This window comes from Hordeum vulgare, chromosome 7H (assembly GCF_904849725.1).
Source record: "Hordeum vulgare subsp. vulgare chromosome 7H, MorexV3_pseudomolecules_assembly, whole genome shotgun sequence".
NCBI classification, from domain to species: domain Eukaryota; kingdom Viridiplantae; phylum Streptophyta; class Magnoliopsida; order Poales; family Poaceae; genus Hordeum; species Hordeum vulgare.
Window position 1 is genome coordinate 521,556,388 of NC_058524.1, and position 17,461 is coordinate 521,573,848.

Below are 17,461 nucleotides of genomic sequence, written 5' to 3' on the forward strand. Positions count from 1 at the left end.
GCTCGGCCAAGGGGCTCCCACATATGGGGGGGGCGAATCGGAGGAGACACAGGTCGCGAAAGCGCTCCCACGGAGGCATCCCGCCCTCGTCCTACTCGAGGGCATAGTACCACGTCTGGGCGGCGCCACGGAGGTGGTCGGAGGCGATCCACGTGTAGCCGGACGCCATGGTCCGTTGCCCCCTGAAAAACTGGTCGCACTGATTGAGCCAGTTCAGGGGGTCGACGGTGCCGTCGTAGGTGGCGAACTCCAGGTTGGTGAAGTGGGGCGGCTGCTGCATGTGTGGCGAGGCCGTGAAGGTGCCACAAACTCATCGCGGTGGCGGGGAAGGCAGTGGTGGCGGCGGCGATGGTGGTGGGAAGGTCCGACAAACTCATCGAACCCAAGCTACCTAATACCAAATTGGTAGACGCTAGGGTTCTACCAGGTCTCGGACGTAGGTTGTAGGGGTGGAAGTGCGGGCTACGAGGTTGGGGACGCCGACGCCGGCGGTTGGGCGCCGTCGCGGCGTGAGAGAGAGAGGCGGCTAGGGTTTGGGGCTCCCGTCTCGTGAGGGAGATGACAATAGAATATTGTTTATTGTCTGCTCAATATCGAAGGGGTACACGTGTTTATATAGGAGGACAACCTCCACTAAACCCTAGATAACTTGGACTCTAATATAACTTGGACTCTAATATAATTTGGACTCTAAGATAGGTAAGATAACTTGGGTTAAGCCCGTAATTAACCCTGCCCACTGGGCCTCCTCCGTTGGTACGTTGTACCAGTCATAACACTGCTAGATTGCTTGTCTTCATTAATGCGCACAAGAATCGAATGGTGCTGTCGATTCTCGAGCAGAAAGGTTGGGGGTTGTAGGCCCCGCAACACTTCGATAATAGAGAACTGGTCAACGACTAGATCATCATTCTACAAATCAGAGGGGATGGAGGAACTCGCCTTGCAAGCCGATTACTTTGGACGCAAGGATCTGCCAAAGACTATGTACATCGGCGTTGGATGCAAGTTCGGGGGCTACTGAGGGAGTCCTGGACTAAGGGGTTCTCAGATGGTCGGCCCATCTCTTAGAGGCCGACCATATGGGATGCATTTTTCAAGACCGGACTACGTGACGACTTCATATTCAAGAAGGAAAGCTCTGAAAACTAGCGTATCATCCAAGTTTAGTAGTCTAGGTCGGCGCCTCTGGCCCTGACTCGAGGTTAGTCGTATGTAACCCTAGGGACTCCTGGTGACTATATGAACTAGAGGGTTTCATCCGCATAGGCAAGTTGATTCATCTAGGGTTTTAGCCCATACGATCTCGAGGTAGATCAACTCTGTAATCCTCATACACCATCAAAATAATAAAGCGGGACGTAGGGTTTTACCTCATCAAGAGGGACCAAACCAGGGTAAATATTGTCTCCTTCATCCCCTGCAACCCATCGATCCAAGGTCCATAGCTCGGGACCTCCTACTCGAGATCTGCCGATTTTGACACCGACAGCTGGCTCGATGCAAGCCCAACACTTTTTCCCTGCAATGCCCATCGACAAAGTGTTGGCTGGTCCCCGGCGCATGTGGCACGTTGTTTGGCATCGACTGACGTAGGCCTTGGCACTTGTTTGCCATGAGGGTTTTCTTGGTGGTTGTCGATGGTGGAGTCGGAGTCACCCTTACGGAGGTGTGACGGCGATGACATCGGGCTGCAACCTCGATGACGCTTTTCTTCTTGGTGACGTGTGTGCGTTTTCATCTAGTTGCTAGATCGTCGTGTGTGCCTTGTTGTAACACTTTCATCCGATTTATCATTAATTGACTGGACAATTCTATTTGATCTTTTTAATGAGTCGGTCCTAAGAAACCGCATTTCAAATAAAATAAATATCCAAAGCATGATTTAGTAGTGAATGAAAGGAGTACTATTCATCATTCCGTTTTAGTTTGGGTGTTACCGGTACATACAAAAAACAATCAAACACAATAAGTGTCATGTAAGGGGCGCACTCTTGCATTGTAGACATCGGCAAATGCATTACTTTGCATTTTTACCCTGTAAGGAAAGAGACGAAAGAAAACCAGCTCACAGGCATGCCATTTCCTTTGTCTCTGCCTCGCTTGCCTCTCTCTCGATCCTCTCTCCACCTCTTGGACATTGGTCGATTGCGGCTGTTGTCGGTGGTATTCGGTGCCACCCAACGCTCCCTCGTGTTATCTTTGTTTCGACCAATTTCCTCTAGCAAGTCAATGTGACACTCACCTCTTCCTCATAAGCCCGTGGCTAACCCTATCCGCCACTGTTGTCGGCGCACAATGCTGTCATGGACGACAGTGAGGCTCCAGCGCCTACTGACGCTCCTCCTCAATGCCTCTTGTCTGCTATCCTATGTTACTGAGTTTGTCGACCTCGAGTGATGCCACACAGGAGAGCGCTAGGGCATGCACTCCTGACCGCAACAATTCTTCCTGATCTGTGCTCTATTCAAGGGCGGGGAGCGACGGATGTAGGCTTCTTCTCCATGGTCGCGCGCTCGGAGAAGAGTCAGCCTGCATGTGGTTCTGTGCCAAGGTCAGCGATGGGGGACGCTAGGCCGCCTTCCACGTCTTCGACGTGGCCTTGAGGAGAGGGCTAGCTGGTCTATGCGAACGACTCGATCCTCCACACCATGGACTCCAGCATAGGTATTTCTCTCCTCTGCTCTGAGCTCTCTCTTTGTCTCTCTCTCTGATGCGATGTAGGGTAAGAAGCGATAGAGGATCCCACCTAGCACCTCTCTCCTCCTCCCCCTCCTTCTCTTCCTATGCATTTTTGATTTTTCTATGTCTGCTTTCACATTCATGGATCTAGAGGTAGCAAAAGTTTGTTGTATTAAATATGTGATGATATTTTCCATGGTTTGCCTTGAGCTTTCACTGCTCCTACAAATTTATGTTTGCTTGAGAGACTTGGACCATAAACGACATTCTCAATATATCATACAACAAAATGGGCATCCATGCCTGTCATAACTAACAAGATTTGGTGTTCTTGAGCCAATATAAAATCATGCAAAAATGTAGGTATTTGGGCTAGTCGGTTCTTTCAAAAATAACTTGCTACATGTACAAGCTATTTCTACTTTGATATCCTCACTAGGAATGCTTAATGGTTGGCCAGATAAAAACATGTTAGAAATTCTTATGTTGTCAAAACTATTTTCTTCTATGAATATTTGTCAGTATAGCAAAATTTTGCATTTAATTGCTTGTCTAAACGTTTCTTACCTCTTACACATCTCACATGAGTGGACCTATAGATGATCTTGGTGTTGAATCTATGATGATGAAAGCTCTTGAGAAAGTTGAAGATGTTTCTAAGGAGTGACAAGAAAGAGTATAGCTCTCCTTTGACCAGTTTGTGAAGATAAACAAAAAGTATGTTATGACACATATCTTCATCTTATCTTGATACTGCCCTTTCGGTTTCTATTTCAATATACGTTACTAATAATTTCTTGTAAATGGATATTTTGATGACTGGAAAATATTTATCATTTGTCATTGCTATTGCCTTAGTTCTTTATTTTCCATGTTATATTATTCCTTTTGCTTTTGCAGAAGCAAGGCAATAACCATGTTCTTGTTGTGAGAGAACTAAGTCATGGAATCATGTAGCAATTAGAAAGGATTGTGTTGTTGGAGAGAGGCAAGTAAACTCACCAATCTTGCTCTCTTCATTGGGATAGCTAAGACAAATTCATCTTGTAAGTCATATCTACATGTATTATTTTATTTTGTTTATCTGTATTGTTATTACCCCCTCAACCTATCCCTATTGATCTCCTGTATAGCACCAAGTTCAAATGCGAGAATGAAAAAATAGGCTTGGGGTAGGTCTTAAGAAATGTGAATGTATATAGTTTTTGTTTTTATGATGTTTCTTGTCATATGATTAAATTACTATGTTTCCAGTTTCCGTATTTTTCCTAATTCACATCATCACCAATTTGAGCTGTTGAACTTGATAAATTAGGAAAAATAACAATATGTGCTTATGTTCTCTCTTGTTTTTGAGGAAGCCATAGATTGTTTTGGTTTTTGTTCTAAGACTGTTCTTCTGGTCATTTCTTCCCTATGAACAACTAATCCAAATTTTCTTTTGAAGCTGAGGGGTTCAACTAAACCTCCATGACCCTCAAATAGGTCTCTGCCTACTAGCTTAACTCTCTACTCTCTCATTGATAAATAAAATGAAAATGATATGTTTGAACCTTGAGGTCATGCACACAGATGAATTATCTGATGTTACTGTATTTCTATTTCCAAAATATTGCTTCTCTACATGTGAGGGTGTTGGGGATATTACACCGCAATATAACCCGCCCTATGGAGGCTGGGTCAAGATTAAGGCGGCTTGATAATACTCAAGATGGGCCCTGACATGCAAGACTGGAGGCACAAGGCGGGTCACCAAAGTGAGCCGGTTGGCGGCCCAGGACACGAAGATGGCGACTCAAGGCCCACAAGGTAGAAGGACGCCAAAGTTTCCTTGCTTGAGGAGCAAGGTGAGTTAGAGATATACCAGGACACGAATCATAACGTGACCCGGATTCTTGTATGCCTAGGGTCCTGACCTGTATATAAAGGTGGTTCCTTAAGCCTAATAGGGTTAAGGTATAATCAATCGATAGCTAGTCAAGCGAATTCGCTCCCTGGTAAATGATTTCATCATCAATAGACACAAAGCATGACGTAGGCTTTTACCTCCAGCGGAGGGGCCGAACCTGGGTAAATTCGTCTCTCGTTCCTGATCAACCCCTTTGAGTCGCCACATTGCGGCGATTGCCTCACACTCAAGTTCTCTCACGAGGACATCTGTGGTGAAAAAACCACGACATTTGGCGCCCACCATCGGGCGGTCGTGCAGTGGAGTTGAGTTCTCAAAGGTAGCCATTCCAGGGTTCGGGAGCTATGCGGTTGGCCTAATGACCAAAAGCCACCGTGGAAAGCGCTACATCGACAATTCAAGCTGGGGTCCCGAGGCCGATTCGATCGAATCTAGACACCGTGTCCCCTTCAGCAAGATACACGTCTTCATTGGGAAGATCGGCGCGCCTATTCCCGAGCCGGACATATGGACCTACATCGTCGAGCCGGCTCGGCTCACGCAACCTGCCCGGTGTCAAGACGGACGTCGTCAGGTCTTCGTCTGCTTCGTGCAAGGGATGAGCCTCCCGGATGAGCCGGCGACCGGCGGATACTCTTGTTAACTCCGATGGCGAGTCATCCATGGCGGAAACAGGGTCGATATGCCCCCTCTTTGATGAACAACTTGGGGCTTTCTCGAGGCATAAAACTCCGAGGAGTCACGCGAGCCGCCCCGCGAGGTCACCATCTAAATGGCAGGGGCTGCACCGGCTCAGGATCAGCCAGGACCAGCCACCGCGAACGAAGCCAGTGGGTGTGGCAAGATGCCGGGTCAGGCCATGATGGAGCTGATGGGGGAGATGTCAAAGCTCAAGGCAACCCTGGTTACTGCTGAGAATCAGGTGTAAATCAATGCAGGGTTGGTAAAACTTCACCAGGAGATGGCCAAGGTGCAACAGGAGATTGACGTCAAGAACACCCAGATGAAAGAGCTGCAGACTCGAATCAATAATGATTTGGAGCATTTGAAAGCTGAGGCTTGGCAGCTGGAACATAGTCAAAATGCTTCTCACGTGGTGCATGAGAGGAGACATCGTACTTGTTTCTTGGTTGATCTTAACCCAACTCGTCTGTTCCACAGCCCACGCACCCCGGGGGGGAGCGTGACCCCCCTCGACAGACTGACCGATAGGTCGAGGCGGCTCAGCCTCCACCAGCGCAGTCATCGAATCAACATTTCTAGACGCCGCAGGGTGACTTCGCCAACCCTGTTGATAATATGCTAGCCGCCACGCGTACTCTAGAGTCACTCCCCATACATGGAAATACCCCGTTGAAGGTAGAACTCCAGGAACACCATCGAGATGCTCAAGATTGCGGTGGTCCAGCAAATGCAATTTTTTTACAGCCGAGATCGATTACACTCCATGCCACATGCTAGTCGCACCAAGAGCCACCATGAGGAGTCTCCAGCAGTTTCCAGCGGCGGCCGGCAGCAGCAACCTAAGGTAGACCCACCTAAGCCTTCGATGTCTAACGCCCAGGCGCTCATGAACGCAGTCCGAGCCGCCCATCAGGTAGAAGCACACGCGGCGGTGGCGTTGTCAACTCAAGTGGTCTCGACTTACGTTAAGCAAACCCCTTCTCATGGCGAGTCAAGCGATAGGACCGTCAGGGTCCCCTGTTTTTCTTTGGCTCTGCGCAATGAGCGCATGCCAAATGACGTCAAAGATCCTCGCAAGGTGACCAACTATACAACAGATCTTGAGCCGGCCACGTGGATCAAGAGTTACGAGCTTGCTATGCAAATCCTTGATGCTAGTGACGCGGTGTGTGCCAAATACCTTACGATGATGTTGGAAGGGCCGGCTCGAACATGGTTGAAAAACCTACCACCCAATTCTATGAAGGAGCGATTTATCAGAAACTTTAGGGGAACATGCAAACGTCCAATGACGATAGTGGATCTGCAACATTATGTTCAACGCTCTGATGAGTTAGCGCACCACTGGATGCATGGGTTAACAAAATTATTCACTCGTCACATGGTATCACGACATCTCAGGCTGTCCTGATCCTGGAGAAGAACTGCCATTTTCGGCCGCTGGTTTTGAAGCTTGGCCGTCTGAAATGAAAGGTGCAGGATATGGGCAAGTTAATGGATACCCTCACCAGATACACCGAGTCAGATGGCATGAAGGATGCGGGCTCAGATGAAGACAAATCTAGCGAGCACGAGAAACGAGATGGCACCAAGGGTCATTATCAGATCCGTGGGCGTAATGGGAACGCGAGAGGACAAGGAAAGCTAAGGCAGCAAGATCGTGAGTCATATTTTGTCGCCAACACCAATACTGGGTTGATGAATTGGCGCCCGAACACTGGCCCCGTATGAGGTCTCAGTGGGAGAAAACCATGCAACAACGAGAAGATGTTAAATGTGCCTTGCCCCAAGCATAGTACCCCAGATGCCCCGTCTACTCATTCTTGGGAAAATTGATATGTTATGCACGAACTTCGTCTCTAAGATTCTAGTAATAACCAAGGGGGCAACGGTGATGGACATCCGGGTCAGCCTGGTCCTGGCGGGTCACATGGGGGCTCATGTGGCGGGTTTCCTGGATCCGTCTTTCAAGGCCATAGCGGCTCAGGCAATGGCAATAGACATCATTCTGGGCAGAATAATCAACAACAAAACAATCAGGACGGATTCCAGAGTAACCCCAAGCAGCTGAACAGTGGCCAATATCATGTTTTCACCACCAACACTTGCAGTCGGGATAAAAAGGTCAAGCAGAGAGCCATTAATATGGTCGAGCCAGCGGTTCCAAAGATATCTTAATTGGTCAGAGCAGCCCATCACTTGGAGTAGGGACGATCACCCGCCTCGGGTTGAAACCCCCGGTGATTTGGCTGTGGTGGTGTCACCTCGGGTTGGAGGGCATACTCTCATAAAGGTTCTCATGGATGGAGGAAGTAGTATTAATATCTTATATTATGATACCTTTTCGGCAGATGAACTTTTCTGAGAATGACCTGATGCCATCGACAGTAGTTTTTCATGGCATAGTCCCAAGCAAGTCGACATACCGAGTTGGGCGGATCAAGTTAAATGTCGCCTTTGGGGACGAATCCAATTACAGGAGCGAGGCTCTCATGTTCGAGGTTGTCAATATCAAGAGCCCTTATCATGCTTTGTTTGGGTGGCCGGCTTATGCCCAGTTCATGGCCCGTCCATGCTATGTATATCTCAAACTTAAAATGCCGGTTCTCGAAGGCACCATTACTGCAAATGGGAATCGGAAGATAGCTCAGGAGTGTGAAGAAGGAGATGCTACTTACGCCGAATCAGCATGTGCGGTTGAGGAGTTGAAATTCCACAAGGCCAATGTTGACCCGACCGACATGAGCCCTCTCAAGAAGCCCACTATCGATCCTGAGCCGCCCCTCAAGTTCAAGCCAATAGACAACACCAGGCAAGTTGACTTCACCTAGGGCGACTCTCCTAAACTGCTCATTATTAGGACCAGTCTGGACCCCAAATAGGAAAGCGCGCTCATCAAATTCATCCGAGATAATTGGGACATCTTTGCATGGAAGCCGTTTGACATGCCTAGAGTGGCAAGAGAATTTGCTGAGCACCACCTTAATGTGGATCCAAAGATGAAACCTGTACGACAATACCTCCATCGTTTAAATGAGGAGGGACACAACACTACTGGGGAAGAAGTCGCCCAGCTCCTAGCTGTCGCGTTCATTATTGAGGTTTTTCATCGTGAGTGGTTGGCTAACCCGGTGCTTGTTCTGAAGAACAATGACACTTTTCGTATGTGTATAGACTACACTCACCACAAAAAAGCTTGTCCTAAAGATCCTTTTGCTATCCCATGTATCGATCGGATCATTGACTCTACGGTGGGTTGTGAGCGTCTGTGTTTTGTGGATGCATATTTAGGTTACCACTAGATCAAGATGGCTAAGGAGGATCATAAGAATACGACCTTCATAACCCCTTTCGACACGTTCTTCTATGTTTCTATGCCTTTCGGACTTTAGAGCGCAGGGGCGACTTATCAACACTGCATTCAGAATTGTTTACGATCAGATTGGATACAACGTCCATGCTTATGTTGATGATATCATGGTAAACTCCCAGAAGAAGGAAACACTCTTGGAGGATCTCAAGGAGACGTTTGACAATCTTTGGGTCTACCAGATGAAACTTAACCCGACCAGGTGTGTTTTGGTTGTTCCCGCGGGCAAGTTATTGGGTTTCCTGGTGTCCGAGCGAGGCATTGAGGCTAACCCGGATAAAATCAAGGCCATAACTTCGTTGGGTAAGCCAGCTAACATCAACCACGTCCAACGCATGGCGGGTCGCAGTGCAGCTTAAGCCAGTTCATAAGTCGCCTTTGTGAAAAGGCTATACTCTTTACCGGTTGCTCAAAAAGATGGATAATTTTGTCTGGACAGATGCAGCCAATGAAGCTTTTGAAGCCCTCAAAAGGCAGCTTGTTGAGCCGCCCATTTTAGCCTCCCCGACTGATAAAGAGCCCATGCTCCTCTACATTGCTACTAATTCTAAATAAGTAAGTGTGGTAGTAGTCGTTGAGCGCATGGAAGAGGGGAAAGAGTATCAGGTTATTTTGTCAGCAAGGTGCTAACCTTGTCTAAACAGCGATACCCACATTGGCAGACGCTAGTCTTTGGGATCTTTATGGCAAGCCAGAAGCTGAAGCACTACTTTCAGGAGTACCCAATCACCATGGTCAGTTCGGCGCCAATTAGGAACATTATACAGAACCGCGAGGCTACTGGTCGGATTGCTAACTGGGCGATTGAGCTTGGCCCTCATCATGTGAAGTATATGCCTCGTACAGCCATCAAGTCTCAGGCATTGGTGCATTTCACCAACGATTGGACCGAGTTGCAGATTCCAGAAGATAGGCGAGATAACACGTACTTGACTATATAATTTTATGGCTCTAGGCAATTGGAAGGCTCGAGGGCTCGTGTAGTGGTATCCTCTCCACAAGGTGATAAGTTCTGTTATGTCTTACGACTCATGTTTCCTTGCACAAACAATACAACTGAGTATGAGGCACTCTTACATGGGCTCAGGATAGCTAAGGAGATGAACCTTAGCCGGCTCAAATGCTTGGGCGACTCAGATTTGGTGGCTCAATAGGTCTCTCAAACTTGGGACTCAAAAGACCCTGTGATGGCGGCTTATAGGCGTGTAGTAACTGAGGTGGCGGGTCATTTCCATGGCTACCAGGTTGATCACATTGATCATCGACATAATGAGGCGGCGGATGCTTTATCATGACTTGGATCTCAGCGTAAGCCTGTTCCTCCCAATGTGTTCTTGAATGTCCTACACAATCCCTGTGTGAAGTTACCGTCTGAAGAGGATATAGCTATCCCTGACCCGGAATCATAGTTGGTGGCGGCTCTTCGAGCAACTCCTGATTGGACCATTCCATATATGGCTTACCTGGCTTGGGGCGAGCTGTCAGCCGAGGAAACCATTGCTCGGCAGATATACGAAGATGCAAGTCTATGACTATCCATAAGCACTTGTGGAATTTTTCAACGATGTGTCTCCCTTGGGGAAGGATGAGAAATTCTCAATGAGATACATGCTGGCGACTGTGGGCATCATGTCCGTTCACGATCTTTGGTGTCAAAAGCTTTTGGTCATGGGTTTTACTGGTTAAGAGCTCATGTTGATGTTGAGGATATTGTACGCAAGTGTGATGGATGTCAGAAGTTTGCGCGGCAAGCTCATGTGCCGGCTTAGGAATTGCGTATGATCCCAATCACTTGGAGTTTGTGGTCTGGGGGCTTGATATGGTTGGACCGTTCAAGATGTCTTCTGATAAAAAAGACTGATCTACTGGTGGCGGTTGACAAGTTTACCAAGTGGGTTGAGGCAGAACCCGTCATCAATTGTGATGCAGAGACGGTAGTCAAATTTCTGAAAAAGCTATTTTTTTGGTTGGTTATCCTCATAGAATTATCATTGATAATGGTATTAATTTATCCAAAGGGGCCATGAAACAGTTGTACCAATAGGAGCATATCCGTCTTGATGTTTCGGCGGTAGCACATCCATAGTCCAATGGGAAGGCCGAACGAGCTAATCAAAAAGTCTTGCGAGGGATCAAGCCCCGGATCATGGTTCCCTTACATCGTACTCCGGGTTGTTATGTTGAAGAGCTCCCTGTCGTGCTTTGGAGTATCAGGATGCCGCCAAACAGATCTACTCGTTACACCCCCTTTTTCTGGTTTATGGGGCTCAGGCGGTTCTACCAAGTGATATATCACATGACTCCCCGCGAGTCACCGCTTACGTTGAAGCTAACAATGAGCAGGCGTGTCAAGATTCTTTGGACACCTTGGAGGAAGAATGTGACCTGGCAGCAACGAGATTAGATATATATTAGCAAGACCTACGTCGCTATAATAGTCGTAGGATCAAGAGCCAGACTTTTTAGGAGGGCAACTTAGTGCTTCATTTGATTCAAGATCATACAGGCATGCATAAACTTGCACCACCCTAGTAGGGTCCTTTTGTCATCAGCAAGAATCTTCATAACGGTTCATATTGCCTGGTGGACCTCCAACCCAATTCATACACTTCTCACAAAGAGATGACCCGGCCTTGGAACATTGCCCACCTTGGGCCTTACTATACTTAGAGCCATTGGCTCCTCGATTACGTATCTTTTGCAACCTTTTGTATATACATATTTATGTTTAATACAATAAAGCCGACACCTCCAAATTTCGGGATCTCTGTCATTTCAGCTTACATGATGAGCATGAGTCTTTATTATTTAAGAACTAAGCCGCCCAAGAGGATGATCTGCCATGAGGCGATCGTTCAAACATGGGTGATATTGGCATCAAAGAGGATGAGCCACCATGTTGCGACCGTTCAAACATAGGTGCTAATAAGCCAAAGAGGATCCATTGCCACGATGCACGGTTCAAACATAGGCGCCAATGGTGGTCAGTAGAATCAAGCCGGCTTATTTAGGGGCCACTGGTTCCCAGGTTGTTCAGCAATAATTGCATTGTCTTCTGCGATCCTAGGTTGATATTTTCCCTGATCATGGGTCACTTGGGGGCTTCCAACTCATTGAGTTTAGCTTTCTCACCCTCTTGGTCTGTGAAAAAATACCACATTATGATGGTTAGACTTGACTGTAAGTTTGTGCGACTCCACCTATGTGGCCCCATGTACTCTTGGCAAGTCAATCCATTGCGGACCCTAAACTTATCAAGGTTAAAACATTGAGGAGTTGTGGAGATCCGGCATATGGAAAATAGAGAAACCATGGGTTCATGTAACCTGCTCCATTGAAGCATGACTTGAGTCTGATCATCCGGTCTAAATCGTTGCGTCTTAATGAGCCGGCTTACCACAATTGCAGTGGGTTATTACACTTGCACAATTAAGGGTAGGACTACCCCCTTGCAAGCATGTCTCCTAGCCGAGTCTCATCGAGCCGACTTATTGATATCGTTAAGTTTTTACCTTAACTTATTTTAGGGAAAGTCCAATATTTCTTACAGGCTCATACAAAGCATCCGGGTTATGGTGTTATGACAAGATCAAACATTTTACAACAGTCAGGTATTTCAGAAGGGCGGCTCATGACAAACTCAATCGTCTCGGCTTCAAGTCCAGCAGAAAAACATCATATCGATAGCCGTTGGTAAATTCCAATGCAGTACAAAGATTAAAAACAAGCACGAAGGCATGGTACAAGTACTCAGTTTCTACATCTCTAAATATTACAAGGCTACATGGAGCCCAAAATGTTGCGTCAAAGTTTTCAAAGTACTCAAAATTTTAACTCGATTGAGAGCTTAGCCGGGTTAGCTTCGAAGCAGTCTTCTTGGTTAAACGGCCTCCGGGTCATCCTGCGGCAGCTACTATGTGTCCTAGATTTGAAGGTTATCCAAATCCTAGTTGCAATGGGTTAAAGCGTGGAATTCAGCTTCTTCATGTAAGATTGGGGACGAGTCAACTTCAGGGGCATAAAGATGCTTACGACATTGAGGAGTTAAGTTAACCGGCTCAAAGGTGTGTGGTCGCACCTTGCGTTGTTATCATCGTAAGCCGCCTGATAGGTCTTCAGGTCCACACCCGTCGCTAGATGACTCGCCGGCATACGAGACGCCTTCACGCAATTGGCGTAATCATCTTGAGCAAAAGCTAACCCATCATCCATGATTTCAGGGTAGCCTCTAGTTATTTCCTCCAGCTTGAGTTCACGTACATATGCCAAGGCCTGGCTCAAAGCAGCTATCACTACTAGGGAAAAGCCTAGCAGTAGCACAGTTTTTAGGTGTATCAGTAGCGTGGGTACCCGCACTACTGATACAATGCTACAGCTAACATGTAACAGTAGCGCGTGTTGGTCCATGCTACAGCTATACATGCGTAGCAGCAGCGAGCTTTACATCAATGCGCTACTTCTAATAGCTCCAGCGCTTTGAATTAAGCCGCACTACTGGTAACGATGCGCTACTGCTAACTTTTCTCCCATCGCTACTACTAGTTTTATTAGTTTCTTTTTTTCTGCATATTTGTTTTGTATTTGAACAGGCTTTATGCAATAATCATTAGCACATACAAATGTCATCATCATACACAAACAAATGTAATCATAGCATATACATACAAATAGTCTCATCAAATCATGTCATCATCATCCAACACAAAGTGGTCTCTCGTCATCATCTCGAAAATAGTGATACAAGTCTTGAATACTTGCAACTACATCGTCATCCATCTAAACAATGATATACGCGAGAAGATCTATCACTATGAGTGAGAGCGGAACTATGCAGTACATGAGGCGGCGGTTATGAGTCCTCTCTCGCGCGAGCGTGAACCTCAAGTAACTAGTTTCTGCTTCTTGTCTCCTTTTGAAGCATTTATGGCTCGTGCCCGAGACCCCCTCCACTTGCGCCTGATACTCAGGCCACTCGTCGTACACTCCCGGAATCTTCCCTTTGTACACTACATAACACTTCTTCGCTATCAACAATCGAGGTACCTGATAGATATGCATCTTCATTAAGAGAATGTACAATAATATACAACAAAATATACTTGAGCAACACGAAAAAGAAAGGGTTAGCAACAAGATGCAACATATAGTAAACATATAAATAATCAACGCAGTTTCATCGTACACAAACTAACTAACTATAGGTACTCAGGTCATCGTACCCAAGCTAACAAAGCAGCGTTATGCAAGTTCAGCAGGGACCGTGGACATCACAAAGTTTCATCGCTACAGAAACTATACAAGTTAAACCGACACATATCATCATCATCAGAATCGTAAATCACTAGAAGTTCCATCGAGGATGCACCCTAGCTTCTTGAACGGTGTGAGGTCCTGACGTTGCATGCCTATGCGAGTTCGGACGTCAACTCGCGATATAGGGCCGTGGTGGAACATCCCCTTCTCTTCGACGACTTCTTTCATGATGATCTTCGCAATGTCCCTTTGGATGCAAAGGAAGTCACCTCGAAGTCTATAATCCGCTTCTCCATTAGATTCTACCCACTTGCGGATATGATCTTCGTTTTTGCTTGTCATGCGAAGCTTTTGGTGATCCCTTCTGAACTCCATCATGAGATGGAGGAGGTAGAATCCATCGTTCTTGCTTGGTTTTGGGGCATGGATGCAGTAGAAATTAGTTTTATGCGAGAAACTCGTCTTCTTGTTCCTTTGTTTCCTGATCTACAGGTAGCCACCTCTCAAGTTGAAGCCTTGGAGAGCATCATCTAGAATATTCATTACGTGGGTGTAGTCCTTCTTGTTGTTTCTGGTAGGGTCGTAATACAAGTCATGGGAGACTCGCGGGTAAAGAACGATAAGGAGGGCGCCCCTGTTGTTGCGGGGAAAAAACACCTCAAGTTATTCTCCATATGAGCGAGAAGGATTGATTGAAATGTACGAAAGGGTCGTCCGGCACTGACTTACTTTGCATGATAAGGCAGGAGGACAATTTCCTCGTCCTTATTCTCTACCATGAAGTTTTCGAGGTACTCCCTAGAAGTTTTACGCTCAAAGTTGTCGAGACTCAAGAAGGACTCATGCATGTAGTACGGATCCGCCACACAGATTTGTGAGACTTCTTCTCTCTTCATGACGGAGCTCATATGTAGCGCAAAAAGGCGGACGATTGTACAATCGAGCCGCCTTGTCAGAAACATCTCGAAGATATGCTCAAACTGCAGGAAGAACACCTCCGCAGGCTGTGTGTCGACGTAGCACTTCCCCTCAGCCACACGAGTCGCGTATGTCGGATATGATGGATACTTAGAGGCTAGTAGGCTTTTCTCAGTCGACATCACATGGTCGTGTAGTCTCCTGATATCCCCTGATATTGCCTCCAATGGTTTTGGCGGTAGCATCAGCTCGCCCGTGATATGGAACATGGCCGCACCTTTTACAGGTACACTCTTTTGAAAATCCGCTGTATGGATGCTATGTGCTCTGGCTTGCTTGTAGGCAGGAGAGTCTCTCTTCACCGGACACTTCCTATCCTTTTTCTTGGGCTTACCTTCTAGACCCTTCCTTAACCCCTGCCCTAGTCTTGTCGGGCTAAGCATTGTACGACCCTCGACTAATTGATCCTGTGTTGAGGCAGCATTTTTGGGCGTGTCCTGTGAGGATTGCATGAAGAGAGACTTCTTGCAATCCCTGCTAGGACGTTCCTGCCCGGGCAAATCATCCTTATCCTCATCAGCATGCTAATAGCCCGAGTCGTCATATGGATGACTCATCATATCTAAGTCACCGTCATAGGCGTCTATATTGAGGAACCAAAGAGGGTCCGCCACCATCCCATCATCCATTGTTTGTTCTACGGGGGCGATTACATTAGCCACTATTTGACCCCCTTCATCACGTCGTTCGTCGCTCTCTCCCAGCACTACAGGCACTGGTAATTGCGTAGGCGGGGTGATGGTGTTCATACCTGCTTGTTGATATCTAGTTATTGGTGTGCTCTCGGCCGGCTCGAGACAAAGAAGATTCTTCGGCCATAGCAGCACCCAACCCTTGTAGTTTCCAAGCCGCGGCGGGGTCTCGGCGTCCTCTCTCCTAGACATACTAGAGGAGGCAAATCCTCGTGCCCCGATTTCACACTCGACAAGGTAACCCTGAAGTGCCCACCGGGCATTAGCTGGCCGTGGAACGTGAGTTCCAAGGGCTTCGTTATCACCGCCTTTCACAGGTCCTCCTTCTGGCCTTTGATCAAGTAGAGTACGATGCATGGGGTTTCGTCGGCTGCAAACACATGTCTGCGGCGTAAAACATCTGAAAGGCAATGAAAATGTAATATTGTAGATATATGTTGGTGCGACATGTAATTACCATGAGGGCGTCAAGCTCAGCCAAAGACGAAGGCCCGCCTAGCACGCCAGAGACTTAGGACGGGCAGCTATGAGCGGGTGCGGGTGCGGGAGAAGGCGCAGTTGTGTAAGCAGGTGATGGCGCAGTGGTGTTGTTCACTGAGTTTCTCCCGACGTAACTGGGCATGGGAAATCATCCACCGTGTTGCCTGCATTTTCCTTAGTCCGGTTGATGATTGCCGGGATCAAGTTAGTAGCAAAATCATTTCTACAGACATCTACAACTGCAGCGACTGCTCACTTTAGGAACTCATTTTTCTCCTTGGCTGCTTTTTCGCATCCTCAGCTGCTTTTTTGCGTCCTCAGTTGATTTTTTCTCGAACGCAAGCTTCACCTTCTCGTCAATGATGTCCGCCCGACTAAATTTTCTTTTGCTTCTTGGCCTCTGGGCCCTCGTGGTAAAAGACCTGCCACGTGGCGCCATCTCCGGCATCGTGCGCAAGTCCATATTGCAGCCACTGGTACAAAGGGAGTCCCTTAAGTTCGGTCAAGGCCAGGTTGAGAGGGGTGTCCCTCTTGGGCCTCATAGATGAAGACTGGCTTTCGGCTGCAAGCTGGTGTTGCTTCTCCTGCAGAAGGAACGTGAACCGTTTACGAATGTGTAGTCGACTTGATCAGAAGCTAAATGTAAGGTGGTAAAAGAATAATTACCAGTATTCTAATCAATTTCCCTGTGATCGGGTCCGTGTAAAAAACCTATTTTCCTGATGAAGTCACACTCCAAGGGGTTGGTGAACTTCACCAAGGGGTCTGGGAGACCCGCGGCTTCACGTTCTGCATCCTCCTTATCCCATATGGGGCTTTTGCCAAGGTAGCCACGGCTTCCCAGGCGTTGGTTCCCCGTGTTCCTTTGTTGAAGGCTCTTGAATTTCGCAGACTTAGCCTTGGCTGCCTCGGTAGCACAACTGTCTTTGAACTTTTGGAACCTATCTTCCGTAAGTGTCGGATTTTCCTCGAGAATCTTGGACATGGGTTCCTCAGCCTCAATAGCTCGTTTCACGCTCCCTTGCCAGGAGGATAATTTATTGCCAAACATGCCCATGGCGTGATTGTTAATCTTTTTCATCTTCGGATCAACCCACAGTTCTTCTATGCTATCATCCCTATTGGGGAACTTGAATCTCTAGTGCAACTTCGTGAGGAGCAACTACCTCAAATGTTCTTTACTCCTTAAGTCATAGTCGTTGATGATCGCGCATTCCCGTAGGATGCTTCCTACTTGGTTCCCATAGCACTTGCGAGGTTCTTCCGGCTCTAATGGCTCAAACTTTCTAGGGGCTATCTTTGTGATCATCAGTCGTCCGATGCGGGTTTGTTAGGTTTTCGTATCCTCTGCTTATTCTTTTCGGTAGCGGCTTCGGCGCCGGTACCTTCCCCGCAGGTCTTGAAACCGCCATC